This window comes from Austrofundulus limnaeus, unplaced genomic scaffold (assembly GCF_001266775.1).
Source record: "Austrofundulus limnaeus strain Quisiro unplaced genomic scaffold, Austrofundulus_limnaeus-1.0 Scaffold13, whole genome shotgun sequence".
Classification (NCBI taxonomy): domain Eukaryota; kingdom Metazoa; phylum Chordata; class Actinopteri; order Cyprinodontiformes; family Rivulidae; genus Austrofundulus; species Austrofundulus limnaeus.
This window is the reverse complement of record NW_013952415.1, coordinates 2,283,527-2,298,747: the sequence shown is the minus strand read 5'-3', so window position 1 is coordinate 2,298,747 and position 15,221 is coordinate 2,283,527. Positions and strand designations below refer to the sequence as shown.

Below are 15,221 nucleotides of genomic sequence, written 5' to 3'. Positions count from 1 at the left end.
GTTCAAAGGCACTCAAATCACCTTTCTTCCCCATACTGATGCTCGGTTTGAACTGCAGGAGATTGTCTTGACCATGTCTACATGCCTAAATGCGCTGAGTTGCCGCCATGTGATTGGCTGATTAGAAATTAAGTGTTAACGAGCAGTTGGACAAGTGTACCTAATAAAGTGGCCGGTGAGTGTATATTCTATATTTTTGGTAGTAAATTCTCCTCACAGTAGGAGTTAAATTTGCCTCGTTGCTGCATTTTTTCCTGACTAAACATCCATGAAATTCAGCCACAGAGCCACGGGGTCAGCCACAGGTAAAACCAAATTTAACACTCCCCCTTGATGTTAATTTATGACCACCGGTCAACTTTATTTAGAGAAATTTGAAATGTTTCAACACATCTGTTTCCCTCTCTGCCATTATTCATGCTTTAGCAGCTTCCAGGACTCTGATTGGTGGATAATTTCTGTGAAGGTAAAGTTCACATGAGGATTTCAGCTCTTTGCCCGGCAACAGCTTCAAACATTTATGTTTTATAAATGAAGATTTTCATTGTCAATCTTCCGGGGCGCTCAGTTCTGCAGTCCTGCTTTTATCTWCTTCATTTTAAAACAGACACACTCCATGATTTGCAGCTGGTGTTAAAGGAAATAATATGTAAAGAGGTATTTGATAGAAATGTTTTTTTGGATGTGTACACACAGATTTATGCCCCCATGTTGTTTTTAACAGTTAAAAAAAACCTTCCTGACTTTCTTAATAATTTGAGCCATGTTTTAGTTTAATGGTTGTCTCTTTTATTCGAGCTGCTCTGTAAAAAAAGGTGCACAGGCGTCATAAAGTCACTTAGAAGCAGTTTTTTTTATGCTCATCAGACTCCTGCTGCTCTGCATGTTAATGTCTGAGCTTTCCTCTGGTAACGTTTTGTTTTAGATAAAATCACAAGTTYGTTCTGGGGATGCTGCGGATAATTCACTTTAATGCTCAAACTAAAAAATCCAAACCAACTTTAACAGCCAGTAATTGCGGCTGCAGCAGTTTTTGTGTGTTTTTGTCCTCTTTTCATTAGTTTGTGTGATATTCTCTAATGGCTTTCAATTATCCCTCTGCTGCAAACAGCAACAACAAACAGCTGTAAGTTTTAAATTAGAGCCACATTTCTAAAGTGTTGGTAACTTTTTAGTTCAACATGAGCAAATTTATTTGTTTCCTGCTTTATTTTTTTAAATGTCATTTTACCAAGGATGATTTAGCTGCAGCAGCTGCCCACTTTGATAAACTATGTTCAGTCTAAGCTTATTTTATTTAATTTTTTTTTACCTTGAACCAACCCCTCAGACTATAAATGTGCAGTGGTTTAAAAATGAGCATTAAAGCCTACAAAATTACACTAAAATCATGTGATTGTCTCAAGTATGACGGAAGTTATGGGTGTTAGTTTAGATGTAATCAAACTCGATTTCTGCCACTGAACCAATCAGGTAATCTACCTTTGTTMATTTCTTCCTTAATGTTCAAGATGTGTCCATAAAATGTTTGGAAAAGATACACATTCTGTTTTGGAAAGAAACATCTTATATCCTACACTCAAAAAAATAAAAAATAAACAGATGCAATGGGGTTAAATAAAAGAAATTCTGTCAAATGAATTAAATAAAGGTAAATTAAGTAGTTGGTTAAGTGCAACCAGTTGACATACATTTTTAAAATTAAATCCATTGTTTTTTTGAGTGTAAAAAATATAAAAATGATGAAACCCAATGTAAARGTAGCAGAAAAGATTTTAAAAAAAGTTACAAGGCTCATGTCAAACTGCAACATCAAATCATCTTGAGTCGTGGAAAGCCAAGACAAAAATAAAACCACGTGGAGATTTGTTTTGTAAACAAAGCTCCTCAACCAATGACAGTGTGTGAAAAGTGTCAGGTGACAAAGATGAGCGTCAACACACTTTGCTAAATGTTGCTATCCTGAAGCCAAAATAAAAACTAAACATACAACATAACGTTTCAGAACATAATCTTATTTGGAACAAAGGCAGATAAAATGTTTTTCACGTCAGCTCTCCTCTTTAAGGGGTCACCGGAAAACTTGAATTTCAGCCTATTTTCAATGAAGTGGCTCTTCAAAACACATTGAAAGAAGTGGGGAAAAACTCAAGTCAATAACTACGTGATGACAGCGCAGTTTATAATTCATAGAAAAAACAAAACGGGAACAAATAAGAAGCGAACGCTCGGAGCAGCGTTGCACTGTCTGGTCTCAGAAAGAAAATGGCTGCAGCTGCTGACAAAATGTCAGCGTCCCTGGTGTATGTTCGGTTCTGCAATTAAATTCTGCATTTACATGTTGGGCATCTTAATAAACTAATGTTTTATTTGCACAGAACAAGAATATTCCAGCTGTGGTGTCAAGATTCAGTAGGAGGCGGAGCTCCACGTGGCTGTCAATCAACAGATCCCTGGTCAGATGGGAGGAAGGAAAAAGCACAAGTAAGAATCACATCACAAAGCACAACCACAGAAAACAATATTTTAAATACATCTTTATCATTTAAGCTTTATAAAATAAGGGAGGGACGTTAAAACAATGGATCTAAAACAGCTKACTGTAATGTTCAGGTGGACAGGAAGTGGTTAAAGTTTGGTCACATGATAAATTYAAGGTTTTGTTTCATGTCGAACTCTGATTTAAACTGCACCATTTATTTATGTGCATCTTTACCACAAAATAAAAATGTTGTCCAAGACCGCTGCAGTTTACTATCATAACTATAGTAGTAGTGCACAAAAAACATACTTTACTCCATTCATTAGTCTATTTTTTATTTTTTATTTTTTTGCGTGTGTGTTTCTGTTTGCAGCCAGCCTTGAACTAAKTCTTGGCTACTGTCGGTCATCTGCTGCTTGTTTCTGCTGCAGCTACAGTCCGTGGCACTTCATGAAAAGGACCTTCAGCTCCGAGGCGTGCGCTGCAGAAATGTGTAAGATAATTATCAGCTGCTGCCGCGCTTCAGGGCTTCTTCTCAGGTGGATTATTTGGCCTAGATTTATCTCCTGCCGTTCATGTTGTTGCAGATAACAAATTCCCTGCAGTGAGTTAAGTTGCTTTGTTGGGGGAGAGGCCATATGGAGGCTGCTGATGATGTTCCAGATAAAGAATTTCTATCTAATAGTTTATTGCTGTCTAATGTTGCACTTCTGCGTTGCGTAACAAACAAACCCCGCCTCATCTGCGTGAGCCGCATCCATGGAAGGAAAAACTCATCTGGTATTAGCTGCTAACAAGTTAATTTGTACAATGTCGTTAAATTCTAGAAAGGTTTTGCTTGATGCAACAGTAGTTTTGAGTTGTTTCAGGCTGGAGAACAGATAAATAGTGAGGACTTGTGTCTCAGGATTATTAGATTGGGAGATTTTTAGTGTGAATAAACAGGAAGCATGAGCTTCCGACCAGCGTCTGACAGTGACGGTGGAAAAGATGATGCAGTCCCCTCTGCTCTGCAGATGACGGAAGCAGATAATCTGTTGACCGCTCCTACAACGTGACTGTTTTTGAAATGCAGACTCTTAAGAAATTGCTGTATTTTTTTTCTTGCAAACTTGCAGCAACAGTTAAACAAACAGTTGAATCGATGAAACAAATTTAAAGCAGAATCTGAACATTTTAATTTGGAGTTTTTTTGGGAGATTGTTGCACCAAATGTTGATGCCTCCCTTCAGTTGTGAGTCAGCCGCTGTGATGTACAGCTAAATTTTTAGTGGAACATTTGTTTGAAGCAACGGCCAGGAGGAGGAGGAGGAACATGGGAATCGAAAACCTTGTTTTGCTGTTTTCCTGCATGCCTTTGCCAATAAGAAGTCTTCCAAACAATGAAACAATGAACGGGGTTAAGCTTTTTATTTGTGCTCCAATCAAGTCTGTCTGAAAGATGGCCAGGTTTAGTTTGTTACAGTCTCAGTTTAGTTGTTCATTTTTGTTTTCTTCATTCTAATGTGTTTTAGCATGATCTACATGGCCAATACCCACATGCACGGTTACTTTAAAGTTTTTGAGACATCTCAGAGATAAAGATCTGAAAGGTGCTGTGTTTACAGAGCTGTGAGTGTCTTGATGAGGCTTCTACAGGAAGGCCCCTTAAGAAGATGTTAAACTATAAAGAAAATCCACTGACATAAGKGTTTTGGACTGCCAACTGTTTGGACCCTGGTCAACTGGGAGCCTAAGTCTCATGAATTATGCATGGTGTCTGCTCTGAGGCGTGCAGCACTGTCTGTGCTGCCACTGCTCGTGCTGGCTGAGCTGCAGAGTTTGTCAGGAGCAGAGCTGGAGAGGACAGAGGAAGAGAGAGAAACTTACACAGGATGATAATAAACACACAATGTTCCTCGCATGAAAATGGAGATGTGAAAATGAGTCTCATCAGTTTATCTCGTAAATAATATATCAAACTCTTGTTATTGAGATCAGGATTTTTCTTCTGCATGTTTTTCTACCTGTAACCCATTCCATATTTTTGCTGCTATTTCAAACATGTTTACATCATAATGTTCAGCTCCTTCAGCACATTCCAGCTCTGACGTTTGGTTCTTCAGCTGTTTATACTTTTTGGGATATTTAGCTTTTTCTGCCATGTTTTTCTCAATGAAAATGAATGGAGCTGTTTTCAGCATCCTTARAATATTTATAAATCTTTAATACTTTTTGTTCTTGTTCAGCCTATCTCTTAACTTTGTGCTCATGTCAGCTTCCTTTAGCCTCTATTTTGCAGATTTTCGCTTTTTTCTGCTTTTTAGCTATCATTCTCACATTCTGTTATTCTGTTAATTTAAACTTATTTCAGCTTTTTTCTGATAATTTAAGTTTTCCATGCATCTTTTGCCTGCTTTTTGCTAATTTCAGCAATTTTTCAGCTAAGTTCACATTTTTTGTGATAATTTCAGCTTCTAACTGCTTAACTCAGCAAACATATTCTTCTTTTTTCAGCTACAATTTAGCTTTGTTGTACTATTTTTGACTGATTTAGCCACTTTAAAACAAATTGCAACTTTTTTGTATTACTTTTTCTGCTCATTTTAAATCAAAAAATAATTTCACTGTTTGCTAATTTAAACTCCTCTCTTTTAGCTTGTTTTAGCTAATTCTAGCTACTTTTAGCCTTGTTTGGCATGTTTAATTTACTTTTCTTCTAATTTAATCTGTTTCATGTTGAATTAAGTTTTTTCACGCATCAATTTGAATCATATTGAGATAAATTTTGCTGCTTTTTCAGCATTTTTTAGCATTAACCATTTACACTGTAATTTTTGCAGAAAATACAGTCCTTAGTTACATATCAATTTAGCAATTTGTCAAACTGGTTTCTGAGTTCAAACTCACTCAAAAACCAAGGATATAAGTTTCATAAAATCATTGACTAGTTTAGTTTAAGGTGATATTTCATCTGTATAAYATTTCTCTTGTGARSYKGGKKSMRRRRRRAAAAAAAACCTTGCATGRTGATGGGAGTTAGCTGCCTCATTGTGTGGAAAGAAGCTGCTTTGCATTCTGGTTGTTCCTGATCTGACTCAGTATTATGGTCTTCCAGATGGCTGGAGGTTAAACAGTAAATCATAGGGGTGAGAGGGATTTCTAACAATAATCAGGGCTTTTCTCTTGTCTTCATTGGAAGTGGCCTACAAGAATATGAGACCAACTCAGCCTCTTTTTATTGCAGAGTTTTACTATCAGTCCTGATGCAGATGGTACAAAGCTGTGATGCAGATTGTAAAGGATGCAGGTAAAACATGGTTAATGTTAATTTTGTGTGGACTGACTCTTATTGTCTGCTAATATAGAGGAATTCAAACAAAATATACACTTTTTAGTCTCATTACATTTTTTGGGCTTTATTTGAGATGTGCTTGTCACAATGACCCATTTTATTGTGGTGGTTTGATATTTCTGATTTAATATGTTTAGCTGATTTGACCTACTGTAGATTCTTCTGATAATTAATTAAAATAATTTAGAATTTTCAAAAAACCAAGCTCCTCCTCTTATGATCAGGATAAACATCATGACAAACTGAACATTTATTATTTATTTACCTTTTTATTTAACCAGGAAAATCCCATTTAGATCACTGATCTCTTTTGAAAGGGAGGCCTGAAGGAAACCTGTTGAACATGTTTTTGGTCTGAGGGGGRAACTGGAGCAGCAAGCATGAGAACATGCAAACTCCTCACAGAAGAGACACTTTTCTTTAAATCAGAGGTGCCCAAAGTGGGGCCCGTGGGCCAAATTTGGCCCGCCAAGCCATTTGATTTGGCCCACTAGCACTTATCCTGGTTACTAGATTGTAATCTCCTGTTTTATGTAGAAATACTATTTGCACTTAGTCTTTTCAAACATTGGTCCAACTATAGGTACAAGGAGCTCTAGTCAGATAAACTTAACTCATGGTGCTCACTTTATCTTTGAACTATATTAAGATTAAACTTAAAATACAAGTAACTTCAAAACATTTATATTAGATTTAAGTTCATTTCTAGATCTGCACACCTTATAAGACCCCATATACTCAAATTTTAAATTATGAAAAGTCACATGAACCTTTGCTGCCCGAGCAAACGTTGAATTTTCTCCATGTCCATGGGCTAGAAAAAAAATGTGGGCAACCGCACTGGCTGCAGCTTARTCATAAAAATACAACTTTCCTTGAAATATTTGCATTTCATGTATTATATTACTGCATTTGGCCCACCCCCCTCAGATTGATTTTAATTTTGGCCCTTTCAGAGAAAATGTTTGGGCACCCCTGCTTTAAATAGTCAATCATAATGYAAACGGTGACCAACAGAGCTSATTTRTGCTTTTAAATKATTCTTTTTCACATTTAAAGCCTTCAGTTGAGGTCTATATAAAGTGGAGCTGCAACGCTTTGGGCTAAATTCCTCCTTATATTAACTCCACAAGCCCCGCCCCTTTTCAGAGGCGTGTCTCAGATCAACTCATTTTGAGGCTGCCTCTTTAAATCCAAACAAGGTGCTTTACACCTCGCCCACCTCCACTCTCCAGACCAGTTTAGTCCAGTTTGACAGCGGGGTTTATACTGTATAGCTGTGCAGAAACATTTTATTTACAAATGAATTAAAAGATGTGAAAAAGGGAAGACTTGTCCATCCGACCTTACATGTTGTAGCCAGAGTCTGACCCGGAACCAGACGAGAATGAAGACCACCAAACTGTATTTAGTAAGTGCACACCTTTTTTTTAGACGTTTGTTGCAAATGATTAGATGTAATAGTTCAGAAAACGTCATAGTGAACAGGAAAAACTGAACAGGTTGAAAAATATAAAAGAAAAGAATAAAAGGATATAAAGGTATCCATGCAGCACCAGGAGAAACTGAATTCAAATATTCTGCCTCTTAGAAACTCCAAGCTCACACCAAAATGTATTTAAAGACTAAAAAAAGTGGATTTTCATGATATGTCCCAAAAAATCCTGAAAGGAGACAAAGTTTTGGTGGAAAAATCCCTTRAAGGAACCCAACTTACCTGGTCCAGATCTGTTTGTGCCATGATGGAAACAGTCCACTGAGAATAAAACAATCACACTAAAATCTCCTTTTTTTTTAGAAGAATAGTTCTATCAAGAATATTTTGAGAGAGCAGTTACTCTGGATAATTCAGATTTCAATGTCAGCCTTTTCATCTGCTCTAAATGGTGCTTTTGTTGTTTTTTTTTTAAAGCTTRCAGAAATTTGAGCAGAAAAGTGAAATCTTGTCTTTGTCAGGTTAAGGGTGGTGGCAGGAACAGCCCACACTTGGCACTCACTGAACTCGGCTTTTTTAAAACACATTTGGCTGAAACTACAGCAGCGGAACAGCTCTGCAAAAAGATGCACTTTTTTTAAAAAACGTTGAGTTTTTGATGAAAATGTCAATGACTTCACGGGCAGCCGAGTGCAAAATGGCAGCCAATTTGCTTCGCTAGCTGACAAAAAGAGGAAAAGTTTTCTTTCAGTGATGTGAATGAACCAAGCCTTGTGGACGGGCGGAGATGGGAACCAGACAGACATGATGTCACGATAAAAGGATGAAAGCTCAAACTGGGGGAGATGCGGGCCCCCCGCARAGCGACAGAAATGTACGAGCGAGGTGGAAACATGAAGGGAACGGACGCAGGTAGAGCTGAGTCCAGTGATCCCACAGTGAGTGCTGGACAGATGGCCCATCTGGACCTCTGCTGACAGCTTGACACGTTCCACAAGCAGCAAACATGGAGGACATTAGCTGAGCCGCGGCCCCCCCTCCTGCGACACGCAACAYGTTACACAGGAAGCATAATTAGAGGGCTGGTGGGAGCCGCAGCGAGCGGCAGCGCGAACAGAACGGTCGAACAGAGATCAATGATCTGCTCTCTAAATTAATGAGGCTAATGTTGACGTGACAGCCTCTTCTGAGGGACATCCACGGGGAGGACACGACTCCTTCCACCCTGAATGGAGACATGGAAAAGTACACAAGAGAAGGATCAATGAAGATTTTTAATTTGACCAATTAATATTGCTCACCAGTAAAGTCGTAATTTTAATTAAAAAAGATACTGTTGAAAGTGAACAAAGGATACCGCTGTTYACTCCAGAAATCCTGGGGGAGGGGCCGAAATTTACATTAGAAAATTATTTTCCTTTTGTATAAAGGTTACATTTAAAGGCTGAAAGCAACAATCCACCACTCAGTGGGCTTCAAATACAATAAAAAATAAAACAACAAGCTCACGCAGATCCGTGCACATCAACACTTCGGGGTGGGGGGTTAAGGAAAGTGATCATGTATTTAAAAACATAAATAAAAGTTGTACAGTTTAAAGCAGGGCTGATGAGAGCTTCCTGCTGCTGCAGGATCATTTCTTCACAAAGACGCACATGTTGCACATAAAAAAAGCCACTTCAGCAGCAGARCTCTGCTGGACAGGAACGAGTCGAGGGTTCTTATGGATTGTTCTGAAAACAAAACAATAAAATAAAAATCCTGGATCAGTTTTAGCGTATGTAAAAAGTGAGCCAAAAGCAAACAAAGATCCGATTGGCTCTTTGGTATCTGGTGCTCAAACATGTATTCAGAAAGCACAACAACATTATCAACATTGCAGAAAATTACATTTTCATCACGAGTTAGAGCCTCTTTTCTTCCTCGCATCGTCCTCAAATTGAACTGGATTGTTGCAGATTTTAGAAAACACTAAATAAAAAATAAAACAGAAGCAAACAGCAGTTTTCACAAGCTTCAAACAAGATTTTAGCTGCTGCTTCCTTGATTTTTAAAGCAGACAAAGTGGATTCTTGTTTACTGATTCAGAACCCTGTAGTTGTTCTGCTGCAGAGAGGCACCATCATAACATCATGATGATTTTTCTTTAAAAAAGAGACTGAAAAATTATAGATTGAAGCTTTATATTCAAAATATGGAATCCCACTTTAAATTACACTCTGTAGTGTCGTCCTTGATGTTCTTACTGATGATTCATTGCCTTCACAATTATTGTACAAGAGGTCCTCATGGAAATGAAGACACATTATGGTCTATTTATTTCTTTACAAAAAGATTTCAGTTTATCAATCCTTTAGAAGTTCAAAGAGTCTGCTGCTCCTTACGTTGGGAAAGTGAGTCCACAAATCACCAGTGTTTGTGATGCGAGCGCCGAGGGACGAGCCCAAGCTGAGGAGCAGAAATCACCAAAAAAAGATATAAAATCTTAACAAAAAAAAAAAGGATTAGGACCTCATCCTCTTGTGGTCCTTGTTTTTTATTTCCTCAAACTGGAATGACAAGATCCTGGTTAGTTTCTGTGATTTGTTGCTCCTTCAGAAGCAGTTCTGTCTGAGGATTAATGGATCGTAGGCACGTCTCCTAACCAGGCGCCAGGCAGGGGCCGCGGGCACGTGTACTCATTCTGCAGGAAGACAGAGCAGAAAAACAACTCAGTTAACACAGTTTAACAGCTGCTCTCTGCTAGTTAAGCAGTTGGTGGTAATAATGTAAAATTAATTGCGGTGCTCAGTGATTCATTAATGCTACAACGAGGCTGTGACAGTGCAGCAAAGCAAATAAAGAAAAGCAATTAAGTTGATAAAACCCCAAGTGGTTCATGAGCTTGAAAAGGTTGTTATTTCTCAAAGATCCTGAATTTTTGAAATGATGAAAACAGAGATTAAATAATTAATGTAGAGGTTTTTAAACGTGCACACCTGAAAATGACTTTTGTTAAAAAGAAAAAAATTGTATAGGTCTTCTGGACGGGTTCTTCTCTAATGAAACGTTTCGTCTCTCCTCCAAGAGACTTCTTCAGTCTGAGAGTTTCAGGCAAAATTCAGGCTTTTAAGCACTGCCTCCATGTGACTGATACATACATCACATGGCTATTGTTGACACCTAATTAACACGTATTGTTAACAGGGGTGGAGTGATACTGGCAATAGCCGCACTGTAGGAGGGGGACAACTGAAAACGGAGGCCTCCACCTCTGTTTAATRATGGACGGTCTTTCTTCACAAAAATGGCTTCTTTTACTCCTCTCTCAAACCAACGTTCCTCTCTATCAAGAATGAGAACATCCTCATCTCTGAAAGAGTGACCGCTGGCCTGTAAATGAGTGAAAACTGCAGAGTTCTGGCCATTAGATGTAGCTCGTCTGTGTTGGGACATTCTTTTGAACAGTGGCTGCTTTGTTTCCCCGATGTATAACTGGTCGCAGTCCTCCTGGCACTTAACAGCATATACAACATTGCTCTGTTTGTGCCRGGGCACCGGATCTTTKGGGTGAACCAACCTTTGCCGTAATGTGTTTTGGGGTTTGAAAGCYACTGGGACATCATGTTTAGAAAATAAAYGTCTCAGTTTCTCCGAAACACCCGCAACATTCGGAATAACCACTGGTTTGGGTCTGGGTTTGGGGTCTTCATTTTCACCTGAAGGTTGCATGGARTCCTGTCTGTGTTTCCTGTCTGCTTTCAAGAAAGCCCAGTCAGGATAACCACACTGCTCCAGGGCCTGTCGTATGTGTGATTTCTCTTTCTGCCTGGCTCCTGGGTTTGTAGGGACACTGTCTGCTCTGTGGTACAGAGTCCTGATCTCTCCTAACTTGTGTTCCAGTGGGTGGTGGGAGTCAAAACGCAAATATTGGTCTGTGTGGGTGGGCTTACGATACACGCCAGTTTCCAACCGTCCTCCATCCGAAACAGAGACATCGCAATCCAGGAACGCCAACCTGCCATTTTTTACATCCTCTCGTGTGAACTTAATATATTCATMCACAGAGTTGATGYGATCWGTGAAATGTTGGACTTCCTGGGCTTCTTCAGACTGTAGAAGTCTCTTGGAGAAGAGACGAAACGTTTCATTAGAGAAGAACCCATCCAGAAGACCTACACAATTTTTTTCTTTTTGATGTTTTACCTGGATTACTGAGATGCATCAGGACTTTTGTTAAATTTATAAATATTTAAAGGCAAACAACCAGATTTATGATCATTTTTTAATTTGCACAAAAGTAAACAGTTTCTAAGTCAAAAACATGATTTCCCTTTAAAGTAAACCTCAATGAGCAACGTGAATTAAATAAACTTCACCAGATTATTCAGATCACATCAGAAACCAACCAGGGTGGAAGGAAAAAAAACAGGCACTTTTTAAATGTCAGGCTTTTCCCACAGAACWGTTGTTGAAATGTTGCAAATTACTGCGAGACTTTGACATTTTCTTAAGAGCTACACATTTGGRACTAAAATATGTCGAGACACGATCCACCTCTCCTACATCCCTTTAACGTGTTTGATTCCTGGCTGTGACACAGTTACAGGTCCAACAGAACTGCTTTGACCAAAACAAGAACCGAGTTTTGTTTAGATAAGCGATTTCTAAAGCTTTTTCCAAAACAATCCTGGCTCTTTTTTCTTCTGGTTGTTGATGCCAGAGCTGAGATTGTTGTCAGTTTGAAGCACGCCTCTGCAGCACACAGCTCAGTCATGTGTGCCCTGAGCACAACTTTTGATTTAAGTGTTATCAGCTGGGCTGACAAGTCTTCAATCAACTCTTTATCTTCTTCTCAGGTGGATGCAAGTGAGAAGACTGCTACACAAATTGTCATACCTTAGACAATTGCACCGGAGCACAAAACTGTAACAAATCTCAGGCTGAGCTGTAAACACATGGAAACAGAGGCACAAAAGTAAAAGCACGCACTGCTCTTTGAAGGCAACAGAAACGATGAGGGAAAATGATCTACTCAATGTTTTTATAGTAAAATACTTTGACATAATTTATAGTATTGTCAGTGTTATGGGGCACACTGAACGTTATTTTCTATATTTTATAGTTTTAAAAAAGGCTTCAGGACTTAAAACAAATATAGGGTGAACTTAATGATTTTGTAATGATGCATTCAGATTTTTTTGCAAAATATTTAATCTTAAAAAAAAAGAAATTGGTGATAAGAGAATTTATCTGTACAGGTTTTTTTAAAGCCTGGATGCTAACATTTTTGACAGTTTAATTCTAGCACATCAGCTTCTGTTTTTTATTTTATTTTTTATTTTTTTACTGCTTGTAGTTAAACTTTATGTCATGAAGTGCAACATAACTTAAAGGGGAATGCTTTTATTTTGTTACTTTTACTAAGGATTTTTGACAGTTAATTATAAAAAGTATCAAATCTTTTATTATCAGATCACAGCAAATCATCAGCCCTAAAAGTGGCCAAAATTGAAATGAAATCTTTATTTCAAACATGTAAGAWGTCAAGAATAAAATAAGAAAAAAAACATGATTAGCAAACTTAAAAAATCCAGTTTGAAAAGGAAGAAGCCAAAGCTTATTAAATTTCATCGTATGGAGTTCCTACAATATTTACACATGTACTCTTTCCAAATCTGTACAATTATTTAATTATCATGCTTATTATCGCGCGTGTGCTATGATGCAGTTTACTTGGCATCTGAACATACATTTCCTCAAAGGTATTTTGAATCTGAAAAKAGCTTCACTGAGTGAGAAATAGTGTGGAGAGCAGCAGGCAGTTAAGTTTCACTTTCACTTTGCTCCGTTACTGCCGAGAGCCTGCAGGAGTCATGGGCGGAGTGTGTGGGGTGGGGAGGTGTGCTCCGTGGTGAGGAAGATAAGACATGCCCCAGAGGAGTTTCTGGTCTCCACCTGTCGTTTTGCTCCTCAGCATGGCTTCCTAAAAACGCTGCAGGATTTCTCAAACATGCATGAATGAGTCARAGCAAGGCTTTGGGCATGTTTTTATGAGAGTATAACATTATAACATGATACACAACTCAAAAAAGTTGATTTTACATGATATTGCCCCTTTAATGCATAGCAAAGTATTTTACAATCTTTAGAAAGTTGATAACATTTTGAATTTCTAACTCCAGGACACTGCTGTGGTTCTACTTGAATACAAGAGCCTTGACTTTTTATTAAATGCAACCATGCATGTCTGAAGCCAATCAGAGTAAAAAGTGAGACGGGGGGGAAGGGTGATGAAGTTTAAAACAAAGTTCAGAGTTTGATCTACTTACTGCATGCGTTAACTTTTCAGTCTTACCACTTAAAGTCCAGTCTTGTGACACAGAATAGCTTTTATCACCTCTGAAAAGCCAATCAGCCTGAAGGGTGTGAAGTAAAGATTACCTTTCAGCCAATTAGCTCCATGAGTGAAAGAAACCCTGAGTTGTGCAGTGAAGTCATGAAGCGCAGATCCGCACCAGTCCTGACTGCTTACAGAAACTTCCTGCAGTTTTTTAATCAGCTGATKCAGTTTTAAACTGAAAAGTAAAACCAAATAATTTGAAATTGTCCATTTTTATTTTAATCCATGAAATTACGATGACCTTCTTCTGGTTAGCAAACGCCTTTTTTATGGTAAAACAACTTGCCGATGACTGTTCTGGTAATAAAAACTGCGTGCCCTTCAGTAGTGTGGTTTGTGGTATTTATAAATCATTTAGTTAGACCATGTCGATTACAATTTAGGGGTGGGCAATGTCAGGAATTTTGGTATCAATCCAATACCAAGTGAAAACAGGACTACTAATGCCGATAGCAGTACTTCATTAAATAAGATTTTACCTTCAGTAGATAAAAATACAGGAATGTTTTGTATTAACTGCAACAAAATACAACAATTACCTTCTACTGCACTCAATACTCCTTTTGCACATTTCAAAGCATGCATGAAACAAACGTTATGATKGGATGGCAAAATGCCACCACAGTTACCGTTCCTGCAAAAACCAGAAGTGAGGGGGRTGTAATTTGAACGAGTGAGGTGATGATGGCGAGTTGTAACGTTGATGCGTGGTTTCGAAAAATTGTGGACAACTAATGAACAAATCACTAAAAATTGTGCCGTGGGTCCCAGAGGATGTTATTGTGAAGCAACWGTTGAGGGGGTTCATCGTGTCAAAGAAGACAATCACTGAAACATGGACGTTGAAGTCGGTGAGAACTATTGTGTTTTCGAAAGATGGCTACGTTCAGATTGTTGGTGTTTGTGTTGGCATTGTTGTCATACATGCTAAAGTCAAAGCAAGTATGAAACAACAGAATTATCAAGTGTTCTTAACACTGATTGAAAGTGGTGAAATCCTTCAGGCCTTTTGTAAATTTTGAGAATTATGACAAGAACCAAGATGGCGAAGGTGGTGGCAGATGTATGTACGTAGCTGTGCAGTATCGCTGCTGGAAAATACACCCCATTTAAGGTCTGTTTTTGACCAAATTTACCTCAGCTTTAGTGTTGCCGTTACTCTGTATGCTACATAAATGGAAGATCAAAGACGCAAATGACAGACATCATTTTCGAAAAACAACAGCACACAAGCGTCCTWTGGCGTGTATACAAGCATCGACTATAAGTTATCCTAACTTTGGTAAATATCATCTACCTTGCCCGTTGGGCTGGTTTCTCCGGCTTGCTGCTTTTGCAGCGTCTCGGTGGAGTGGCGGATGTGGATGGRGTCCCTCGGCCCTCGGATTGTCCCTCGTGTTTGGACGGAGCGCCTGGGGTGGACTTGCCGACCTGGACGCGTGGCGGTGGGAGCTGGGACAGAGAGACTAATCTAACAAGTGAGGCGTACCAGCTTCCCTGTTGCCTATTTGGATCAATRTCARYYDTGCCYTGTTTTTCGGTTGAGGATCAAACTGGAGCTACTGGTTTTGGTGAGCATGCTCGTGTC

The 15,221-nt window shown here is 38.6% G+C and overlaps 1 protein-coding gene and 1 long non-coding RNA gene across 9 annotated transcripts in view; one reads left to right on the top strand and one right to left on the bottom strand.

Annotated features, from left to right (window-relative positions):
* Nucleotides 1–188: 188 nt before the first annotated feature.
* LOC106513568 (uncharacterized) overlaps nt 189–15,221 on the top strand; it is a 201,579-nt gene continuing 186,546 nt past the window's right edge. For 6 of the 8 annotated variants that reach the window (XR_001309802.1, XR_001309797.1, XR_001309799.1 and 3 more), the window contains exons 1-3: nt 189–305; nt 2,379–2,484; nt 5,709–5,771. This is a non-coding gene — a long non-coding RNA (uncharacterized LOC106513568). Of the gene's footprint in view, nt 306–2,378; nt 2,485–5,708; nt 5,772–12,089; nt 12,224–15,221 lie in introns of those variants that run through there. The other 2 variants (XR_001309798.1, XR_001309804.1) reach the window with 2 other exon arrangements.
* The window catches only part of lrrtm4l1 (leucine rich repeat transmembrane neuronal 4 like 1), a gene marked incomplete at its 5' end in the record, with an annotated part of 37,074 nt that continues 30,359 nt past the window's right edge, over nt 8,507–15,221 (bottom strand). Inside the window, 1 exon segment of the mRNA XM_014002453.1 lies at nt 8,507–9,934.